Here is an 11,731-nt window from a genome sequence, read left to right as displayed (position 1 = left end):
CAGAGAAGTGAAGACTGGCTGGAAGAAAGAGCAACAGTACCATGGACAGCTCACTGCAAACAGGACTTAAGCCCAGGGAAGGCTGCTGAAGACCAGGTGCCTGGCGGGCGGGAAGAGCAGCAGAACCAGCGGAGGTCAGTGCAGGCAGGCAGAAGCCCAGGGGGACTGAGCATAGAATCTGTGCAGGCCAGCGAGGGTACCAAGATGGGCCCTGCTGGTCTGGTTAATGACTTAGCCCAGGGAGGCCTGCTAAAACACCGCCAGCTGCAGGTACTGAGGTGGGCCCTGGCTGGGTAGTTGAAGAAGGCAGTGCCTCTGGGAGCAGCCTTAGAGCTACAGCCCCATACCAGGGATGAGATAAGAACTTGGACTGTATACCCCAGAAGGGGGGACAGTGTATTTGGCTCGGCCAGGGGGCTGAGTCGTTGAAGACCTGCCAAGAGAACCATCAGCTGGGGGTGGGGAGGGGGTTGTGAGAGGTGGGTGCCACCCTGGTATAAAAACTAAAACCGAAATCAAGCTCATACTCAACCAACCAAAGAGAGCTACCCACAAGAGGTGGATGCTGCCCCAGAAAACACTGTGATTGCAGGTGTATTGCCCAGAGAAAAGGGGGTGCTCGTGAGGGGTGGGTGCTGACCCTGTTACATCACCCCAGAGAAGCAGTGCTAGAAGCCCCTTTGCTTGGGGCTTTTAACCCTAGACTGGTCTAGATACTAGAAAATGTGTCACAAGGAACAATCCTGCAGGGGCAGGGAGAGGGAGCCGATGACCTAGCAGATCTTGTCCAGCTTCTGCAAGGCTGTGCCAACAGCATCAACTCAGGTCTGTGGCAGGTTTGTAGACTTGGGCTGATGGTTTGCATGTAGCTGCTCTGATTTGGGGTGGACTCAGTAGGAATGGGTTCAGAGGGAATAGTTCACAGACCTATTGGTAAAGGCAAAGTGTGGGATGCTTTTAAGCAAAAAAAAAAAGCCAAATGTATTTTAAAAAAATACTAAACCACCCATGTCTGGTATTTATTTTCTTGACCCTACCTGAAGATAATGAAAGTCCTAGGGACTAAGAAAGGAAGGGACCTAGGATAGATGCTGATAAGGATTTTGGTGGGCTTGCTCAGTCAGGTGATAAAGAAGGCGGCTCTATTGTCCAACTTCCAATCCATGTAGCAGCATTAATGTTGCCCTCTTCCACATGGGAAGGGGCAGGGCATAGCAGAAGCAAGATGATGATGTTTCAGAATATAGGAGCCAAATGACCATCTCATTGCAAACCTCTGCAATCACCGGGTTAAAAGGGACTGCAAAGGTCATCTAGTGTAACCCCCTGCCAAGATGCAGGGTTTGTTATGTCTAAACCATCCAAGACATCCAGCCTCTTGTTGAAAACCTCCAGTGAAGGCACTTGCACAACCTCCCTATCATGTATTGCCCTAGCAGCCTGCAATGACCTCCGGGCTGCCCCACCACTACTGGATCCAGCCTAACACAGCCCAGCTCCTGCCTCGGTCCATTCCAACACCTGCCATAACCCCCACTCCACCCCAGCCTACCACACTGCTCTACCTGCCATCCACAGTTCCTTGCTCACAGTTCTCCCCACAACCTGCGTGGGGCCAGTGTCTCTGCTATTCCCCTCCCTCCGGCTCCCCCGCCAGTGTTTTAAGCCTTTACGATGGTAACAAGTCTCTTGCTGTATGCCTTTGACAGTGTTTGCCAATTGCCAATGTCAAAAGCTCCTCTGCTATACAAGAAGCATTAACACGTTAACTAATTCCATTCTTTCCTTTAATTCAGCTGTTAAAATGCATCTTCAGCACTGGGTGGTATTTCTGAGCTTTATAGAGTCTCCCGTTAGCATGGATAGGGTGAGATGATTCTGTCTAACCTTGCCAACAGGCATTCCATTCCGTAACAGTGATTATACTGACGCTGCCACAGGTTGGAATTCAAGGTTGTGTAGAGCTCCCTAAAGAAGAGCTGGGTAACTGTGAGCCAGGGGAGAGAAAGGAAACCCCTGAACATTCCCGTTAGATGATGGTGGGTACTGCCTCCTACTGGGACCTCCCTTATGTGGTAACGCTCGTTTTGTCACACCTCTCAAGCATCCACGCTTCTACCTTCATCTCACTCCAGTTTCCCAGGGCTAGGCGATCCATCCAGCTGCAGGTTTGGGATGGTGATAGGGTCTCCCATGCTGGTTGCTGCATCAGTCAGGAAAGCCATAGCATTGCTGACTGGCAAATGCCAGGAGGAGGGGGAGGAACTGAGACCTGCATATGGGGAAGGCAATTTTCAAACTCAGGTTCCTGAACTGGACATTCAAATGCTACCTTAGTATGTTCAGATGGGTATCTGGGCATAAGCAAGAGGTGTTTTCCACCAAGGTGTCCATTTTAGCACGGGAATGCAGGATTTGGCTGTCCTGTGAAGGTATCCAAGTTTGAAAGTTGGGCCGACAGTATTATCACCACCTGCCATTCTTCTACAAATGATTTCTTGAGAATGTGTTCAATTTTGGACTGAACACGTTAGCTAGAACAGTTACCTTCATAGGTAGCCCATGCATTCAGGTCATTCAAGTCCAGGGAGGAGACAAAAGTGGTCTTGTCCGAAACTACTGATGCAGATTTGGGGCCAGTTAGCATTGGTTGGGCCTTATGAATAGAATTGCTCAGAAAATGGGGGGGAGGGGAGGGAAGGAGACAGATAATTATTTAGCGTGCTCTCTCTCTCACTATGATGCTTTTAGTAAAGCAGATATTCTCCAAACAATCGTCTCTGGAAAACGCCAGCCATTCTGGTACACTGAGCATGCATGCTTCCTTCTAGGACCGCCTGAATTCCATTCTACCAACCAGGTTAACATGACAGACAACAAATACTCAGGAGGTTAGGATCCATCCCTCACTGTCAGAACGACACTTGTCCTCCAGCCGTATCCTTGGAGGTGACATTTAAGGCCGACGTTGACTGTTCACAAATAATCTTTCTATTTCACATTAGACTTTTATGAAAATACACAGAGAAGCCAAGACAAGGTGGTGAAACTGCAGAGAAGAGCTTGAATTTGCATTGCAGAATGTCCCCAAAGGAGCCAGTTGCTAGTATCAGATCGTCTTGATCTATCATAGTCTATTCTGTAGTGCCTATCATGTACTGTATGCAAACTGTCTTCCTTGTAACAACTAGCCGCGAGCGGATATTCTTACCTAGTATATGCTAGTGTAATTGTGTGGGTGGGAGGAGGGAGAGTGCATGTTTCAGGGGGATTTGAGGGTTGTGGCAGTGTTGGGTACAGCTCTGCAAGCAGGAATGTGTGGGAGGCCATATGGAGGTTGTGTCACTGGAGAAAGGATTTATAGGGCTGTGGAGGAGTAGTCCATGTTTATGTCTCAGTTTGAGGCTGCTTGGGGGACAAGACTTTAGGGACAGGCGGGTGTTGGTGGGAAATGTGATGCTATGTTGGAGGTCAGCTCCATGGAACAGGGTACCGGGTGTAGGTGTGGGTTTATTTAGAACTGGATATAGGAAGAAAGAAGGGTCTACGTGAGATTGAGCATGCGGATTGGAAAGTGTGTATGTGAAAGGGGGTCAGCACATACCTTAGGCCCTGTCTCCTGACAAGGCAGTGATCGCCAATTGATTGCATTTATCCTTCAGCTGTGCCCATTATCTAAAGGAACCTGAAGTGAGATTGGTTTTTTCCTGGTTTTGTAGCCATGGCTGCAATGGGAAGGCAGCTATTAGGACTAATAAGAAACTTGGTTACAGTATTCACTCAAGGCCCGAGTTCTAATCCCAGCTGAGCTACTGACTCATTCTTTGGCCTCAGGCAAGTCATGGGACCTCCTTGTGCTTTAGCCAACCCAGCTGAAAAATTGGGTAGAGAGCAGGAAATTGACTGCAGACCAGATGCTGCGTCTGAGCCAAACGTCCTGGATAAATAGATGGCCAAGCCAACTTTCCTGGGAAGTTATAGGGTAATTCCTCCTCGTTAAAAAACAAATCATTATTACTGTAACATGCCCAAGCCAACTCCATGAAGAGAGCCTTATCTCACAGCATGACTCCGGCTTCCACTGCATAATTTCTGTGCAATCTCTTTCTACACAATATTGCACAATGTTACACTGCATTAGTGAGGGTGGGGTGTGTGTGTAACTGCTCAGTATCTTTCTATGCAATGCTTCACTGTCTTACTGGCTATTATTCCGACTGCACAAAGGCCCATTGAAATTCATGGAGTAAGTCACCCATTTGTTTCCTTTGAGCTTTGCAGGATTGTTCTATGCAGCTTTATGCATATCATTTTTACTATGCAAAGTGAGGGTAATGGCTTTACCTGCTTTCTTTTAAAGCCCTGAGAGCCCCGTAGGCTGAGTTTTGATTATTTGTTCTAAGGTTTGGGAAGGGGTGAATCTGAGCGCCTAAGAAATTTATGACTTGATGCTGTGTAAATAAAAAATCGCTTTCCACGGGCATTTCCATAATAAAAAATGTGATTCTTGTCTGGCAGGCTTCCAGCCAGGTTTCTGCTTGCTACAATGGGTGACAACTGAGATAGCAAAGGGACTTTATTATGGAAGACAGTCTGGGTTTCATGGTGAAAGCATAGGACAGGGGATTCCATCTGTGACACTGGCTTGCTGCACGGCATCTAGGCCTAAATTTTCAAAAGTGGCCGCTACATTTGGGAGCCTCAATGTTTGTGTCCCCAAAGTGAGACCCCTAGAGTCTAATTTGCAGAGGTGGAGTTTAGAACCCCACCTGAGGACAAGTTAAAGGTACTCAGCAGCAGCATGTCCTCAGCACCTCATACAAACAGGTCCTAGGTGTCTCAGACCAGGCACCCAAAATCAGTGGCCACTTTTGAAAATGTAGGCCTTAGTCTCGCCATGCCTCAGTTTCTCCAGCTGTCAAATGGGGAGCTGATATTGTTCCTGTTTCCTGATTGGCTGATTTGCAGTCCATAACAAACCAGCCTGGTAACTTGTGAACATTGCATCCAAATAGACAATTTGAAATTTGTGCCATGATGATTAGCTACAGAACACATTTTGAATTGTATATTTGCTTGTAACATTCACAGTTTGAGAGGTCTTGCGAACCAAAATTATTCACTGAAGGAACTTGTGAATAATTCTGAGCAGCAAATACATTTGAGAACTTTGCATTCTCTTCACAGACAATTTTCAAACAGGAAAAAGGGCAAAATTTATTGATTAAATTATTCACTGTGAATTGTTCACTCAGCTACTTGTTTGATGGTCCTCAGGTGGAAGGTGCTATGCCATCTCTGTAATATTAACATGTTGTTTAGGCCCATAATGTAATGCATTATGTGACTCTCGTGTGCCCTGGACCCAGAATCTTTTTAAATTCATCATTCTGTCACTCAAACTTTAGAAAAACCCACAACTTGAAACGGTGGTTCTGGTAGTAAATGATCATAGTTCTATGGCTGCCATTGTAGAGTGGTAGTGGGTTTATCAGCTAACAAACTCCCATCTTCGGGCCTCATAAAATGTCCCCTGAAACCAATGGAAGCCGTAGCATTGAAATCAATGGGTATGGGATAAATAACCCCTAGAACCATGCTGACATTGAGGGTGACATAACGGACAATCCTGTTGCCAAAATCTGAAGTAAGGCAACAGTGCCACATTGGCTTGGGCTAGGTAAGAATACGGGTATGGCAGGGAGATGGCAATCAACACCTTCCAAGCTGAACAAACCCAAATCGAGCCTGTGACATTTTATTTCCACACTTCAAAGAGTGCGTTGCAAACAATGGAAGAGAGGGGGATGGGCTAGCTCAGGGCACTGGTAAGAGTCTTCCACCTCTAGAGCCTGGGTTGGTAGATACGGACAGTTTTTACCATCATCTGGTTGCTCAGTGCCCTAGGTGCAATAAGTTTAGTGGTCTCAATCCAGTTTCTAGTGAAACCAGTGTCCATACAACTGGAGACTGTAGTGCTTCAGAGTAGACAGCACCTCACCCACTGGGAGCGGTTCTTCCATCTCTGTAGTATCCCAAGAGGCGGAAGTTACGTCAATGGAAGAATTCTTCTTTCGACCTAGCACTGACTACAGTGGGGGCTAGGTCGGCATAGATCCATCTCCGAGGTGTGGCTTTTTCACACCCCAGAGAGATGTAGCTATGCCAATGTAAGCTCCCCGTGTAGACCAGCCCTAAACCACTACTGCAATTGGTGCCAACTTCCACTCTTGCTGGCAGTCTCAGGATGTGTCTACACCACAGCAGCACAGCTGTATCACTGTAGCATAGACGCGTATTACAGTGATGAAAGGGGTTCGTCTGAGATGAATTAAATCCACCTTTCTGAGAGGTGGTAACTAGATCGAAAGAAGAATTCTTCCGGTGACCTAGTGCTGTTCACACTGGGTCTTAGGTTGGCTTAACTACGTTTCTCAGGGGGTGTGGATTTTTTCACACCCCTTAGTGACACAGCTAGGTCGGCATAAGTTTGAGGTGTAGACCAGGCCTCAGCTATCAGACCAAGAGAATGGGCCTAGGGCTGGTGTACACTGAAAACTTATATCTGCAGAGCTACATCTCTCATGGGATGTGAAAGAGCCACACACCCTGAGAGACACAGCAATGCCGGCCTAACCCCTGGTATATACAGTGCAAGGCTGATGGATGAATTCTTCCATTGACCTAACTACTGCCTCTCAGGAAGGTGGATGAACTACAGGATGGGAGACCCACTCCAATGGCTGTAATGAGTGTTTACAATGCTGCAGCTGTTCCACTGTACAGTTTTAAGTGTAGCTATATCCGTAGAGACTGAATCATCCTCTAACCAGCCTTCCAGGTCATGGTTGGGCACATTGGCAGGCCAGTATGCTAAAACATGCCCTGTCTTTGCCCATGGTGTGCTTAAACAGAGACGCTCAGTTGCCACACCTGGCCTCTTTCACTGGCACCAAACTGACTTAAAAATTTTTGAAGACACAATGGACAATAAAATCAAAACCCATTAAAATCTATACAAATGCATCCAGGCTGCCAAGTTTCCAGCAGATGTGATTTGCCCTGGGTGCGATATTAGCATGCTGAAAAAATGGAGTAATGATGTGCGGAAATATTTATCCTCACAAAGACTGAGCATCTTAAAATATAGCTTTTGTGAAGACATGGTAACTCTTTTCCCCAACAGAAATAGCTTGGCTCTGTAAGGCTCTAGTCCACTCAGAAGACTAAAAGCCTGTAAAATGTCATCTTTTGTTTTCCAATTAAGCTGATGATTTTAAGATGGAGCCTAAATCTCTCTCTCTCTCTCTCTCTCTCTCACACACACACACACACACACACACACACACACACACACCCAGCCAGCCAGCATCTAACGTTGAAAAAAACTCATCTTTCTAATGTTGCATAACTCCCCTCCTCCTTGAAGAGTGCACCTTGACCCTTTCATTCTGTAACAGCACCTTCTGCTGGCAGAGGAGAATTGGCTTCAGAACATGGGCTCATTCACTCTTTCCACTGAAAGAAAAGTGTTTGTATTTCCAGTTTTTCTTAGAAGGAAGTGACTGGTGGAGATTCGAGATGCAAGGCCAGATCTTCAGCTGGTGTAAATAGACACTGCTCCATCAGCGTCCATCATTGGCGCTCTGTCAATTTACAAGAGCTGAGGATCTAGCCCACTGTATTGTTATTTGCTCTAGAGCTCGTGTATACTATTATGTCACAAGCAGCGTTTTCCATTTTTTATTTAAAGCACATTGTCAAGATATTTTATTATTTGTACACATACACAATCAGTAGTTTTATGCATTAGCCTCTTGAAACTAAAATCTGCATCAAGGCCAATTTGACTTTCCTCTGCTGGGACCATATAATGGTTTGCTATGGGTCCCACCAGCGCTGCCTTTTGACATTTATTATTTTAAATTACTTGAAGCATTTGCTTCTGGGGGGGAAACTCTTCTGTAATGGAGTGTGAGGTTCACCCAACTTGAAGGTACACAGCTATTCTGCTGATTTACAGTGGTAGCCAGACTAGATTAGTTCCAGTTTGAGAGCATAAGAGATTGAACGCTGCAGACAAAAATATAAGGAATACAAATGTCCCCTTTTTAGTCTTGTCTATGTCAACTTTTAACCATTTTAATTTTTCTTTGAGTACAGAGGTTGTTTTATTATTATGGTAGCACCTTGATCCCAACCAATCTGGATCAGGGGCTGGGAAGGGCACGGTGCTAGGTGCAGCATAAACACAGGGTAATAGACCGTCTCTGCCCTGAAGAGCTTACAGTCTAAACAGACAAGACAAACAAAGGATGGGAAAAGAAACAGAAGCACAGAGCGGTGCCCAAGGTCGCACTACAGATCAATTTCATTATTCTACCCAATTTATTATCCAAAACCCACTTTGCACAGGTAAGTGGGCCACTGACTAGCCACTGGTCTATCATGTACATCTTTTGCCAATTACTTTATCCAGTCTCACGTGGACCAATTGATGTGCAGAGGCCAGCATGAGAGCTGTGACAAATAGCTCTCTCATTGCTACTCCACCTCCACATAATCGGGTGAAACAGCAAATGTTTTATTAATCACTGTCTATTGGTTATTGCTTGCTAAATTGGGTTAGGACTTTTTAGAACCTGCTGTGTCAACAGTGTGTCTATTCTGCTGTTAAGGGGAAACTGTCAATCCAGCTTTTTCTGACCCCTGATATCTTCATTGTACCATCTCTTTCCTCCCCTCTGCGAGTGTAAATAGATCAGTCATCTGAACCAAACTATATCTTTTACTTCTTCCTGTCTTTAATAATATTATCAATGTCTGATTTAGATCTTACTAAATATAGGGCTAGAGGCTGTACAGTAGTCAGTTCCTGTTGGATGAATGCATTTGGAGCAGCTTATTTAGAAGTCCCTATTTCTTTTTCTTTCTTCATTTATCTCAGTTTGTCACTACGTTCTACCAACAGGCCCTGTTCTGTGCACCTGCCACCCTAGCAACGCTTACAAATGATGTCCTTGTAAAACGTTTTCATTTATCTAGGGGAACGTGGGGTGGGTTTTTCAAAAATGCCTATAGGGGTTGAAGCATTGAAAGCCAATGGGAGCTAGGTACAAACCTGACCTTTTGGAAATTCCACCCCTAACAAACTGATCGGGTCCAGGGATAAATAAGGTGAATGTTAAACACTGACCGTGGCTGAAACTCCCCAGCCCACCTACTTCTTCAAAGGGCTAGGAGAAAAGATGGGCCTTGCAGCCTGTTGATCTCCAGCATGGCAATAGAGTAATACCTGTGCTTACGGTCATCTCCCAGTGGCAGCCTCCCATGGGCTTTCACAGATCTCCCATTTGAGGGCCTGATCCTGCCTGCCCTTACTCACCTGAGTAGTCCCATAAGCGTCACTGGTGTATTATGCCACCCACTAATACTGCTGGAAGGGAAGCTGCTGTACCAAACTAGGCTTTGATTAGCCGGCACTATATCACAGTGTGGGGGGGGGGGACCAAAAGAGGACGATGCCAAAGAAAAAGTGCTCAATGGGGGAGTGCGCATGGTACAGTGAAAACATGAGTTCACATAATACTGTATCCAGAGGTGGGATCTGACTAAACGGAGGCCTGGATCCACAGACCTCTCTAAGAGCAGGTAAAGCAAGAGAGGCACAGGACAGTGCACTGAGCAGCAGCCTGGCCGGCTAAAACCGCACAGGTATCTGGGCACCTCCTTAGAACATAGAGCCCAGAATGCAGGGATCCACATCTCCATCTACCCGTTTCTGTTCCCCCTTCCCCGTGCAGACTAAAACCAGCCTTCTATCCCCCAGTGCGCACACGCAAACCTGGAACACCTTGAAGACTGAGTCGTGAACTTGACTCAGAAAGGTTAGTTGGTGAACAGTGGCTTGTGCAGCCATCTTTTGATGGCCAGTCCAGGTGGAATCCCAATGGCAGCCATTATTAACGGGTTTCACTCTACTTCATTTAACTTTCCCCCAGTCCCTGACCAAGGCATTTATCAAATGCCTCAGAGATCTGTGGATCCAAGCCAAAGGCCAAAATTAGCTCACCTGCTTATGTTGCCTTGAAGAAAGGTTATGGGCAAGTTACTTAGGGGATGGATCCGTTGCCCATTGGGTTGATTGGGGGTTTTCTATTGACTTAACTGGGGAAAAGGAAGAACCCTGAACTCCTCTGGGCCTTGGTTTCTTCCCTCTGTAAAATGAGGCTAACAGATTAAAGGTGGGGCCCACCCCACCTGTAAAGTACTTTCAGGCCTCTGGCTGAACAGCATGATCCCATGGGTATGAGCTGAGTTCTACTCTTGCCTCTACCATTGACATGCCGTGAGACCTTAGGCAAGTCACTTCATCTCTGTCTCCCTCCCCCATACCCGCAAAAAGGGGATAATTATAGCTGCCCAGCTCTGTGAAATGCTTGGAGCTGAAAAGGGGCCTATAAAGGCAGGTCTGTACAATGCTCAGCCCAAAAGGCCCCTGGCCCTGCAGGTGCTGCTGCAATACACACAGTAATGGTTAATTCTATTCCTCGAGTAGTTTCAGTAACACATGCATTAGAGAGAAGAAACACCAAAGCCCAAAGATATCAAATATCAATACAAGGAGCAGGCTTCCAATAGGGCCAGAAGGTCAAGCCAGGGCCCGGGAGCAGAGAAGCCCTCTCAAGTAGAATAGGGCAGGGTGCATCTTCCTGGACCAGTGGTTCTCAACCTGTGGCCTGCCGGCCACTTGTGGCCCAATCAGCACAGAGCTGCGGCCCATGTGACATCTTCAGGGCCAGACAGGTAGTATTGGATGCAGCCCACAGAACACGGTGTGAGCCACGTAGGGGCCCCACAATGGTAAATAGGTTGAGAACCACTGGCTGGACAGACCCAGCCTTGCCCCTGTGCATCACCCCCTCTGCTTTCCATACAATTTGCTTCCCTTTGTTTGGCTGCTGTCTTTAGAAACCCATGTTTTTAACTTGACTAAGTAGCAAGCCAGGTTGCCAGCTGTCATTTGGAGACGCGCCACCATCTCGCTTGTTCCCAGGCTGTCTCCCAGCTTTATTACATTTTGCCTCATTTCTTGGCTGTATTTTGATTATTATTATTATTATTGAGCCGAAAGCAATGAAGAGCCCAGCTCTTCACTATCTCGCCTATCTCTTTGCATCCCCCCACCCCTTCCAGGGCTAAGGCTGCAACACGCCTGACTCAAGGGCTTGTGTGGCAAATGAGTTGAGCGTTTTTGATGTGTGTGGAGGCCTCTCTGCGATAGAGACAAGTTCTCCAGCTCATTAATTTCCGGAAATGAGAGGAGTAATGGAGAGGAAAGCTGCTCTTGTACTCCTAGGAAAGCCAAGAGCCCCTCTCAATGGGGGATGCGTTTTCTCTCAGCTAAAGGTGTATCTATTTATTTGGTTCCCGCAACTAGTCAGTCGCAATGAACGTGTCTGATCCGCGGCGGCGGGGTGAATTGTTCTGGGCTCATCCCGGTTTTATTTCGGCCATTGGTTATTAAAGAGGCCCTTTGTCACTTCATCACACCGAGAAGGGGAAGGGGCCCGGTGGCTTTGCATCGGAGGGGGGACAGAAAGAAGGGAGGGCTGGGAGAGGCCAAGAGCTTCATCAGCAGAGATCTGCCCCGAGCTGGAAAAGCTGCTCTCGGAGCCCAACACCTGTTGAAGCAGGCAGCATTTCCAGCAGGCAGTGAAAAGGGGGGGGG

This window comes from Terrapene carolina, unplaced genomic scaffold, assembly GCF_002925995.2.
Source record: "Terrapene carolina triunguis isolate 2854851 unplaced genomic scaffold, T_m_triunguis-2.0 Scaffold93, whole genome shotgun sequence".
Taxonomy (NCBI): domain Eukaryota; kingdom Metazoa; phylum Chordata; order Testudines; family Emydidae; genus Terrapene; species Terrapene triunguis.
Note: the sequence above shows the minus strand (reverse complement) of the source record.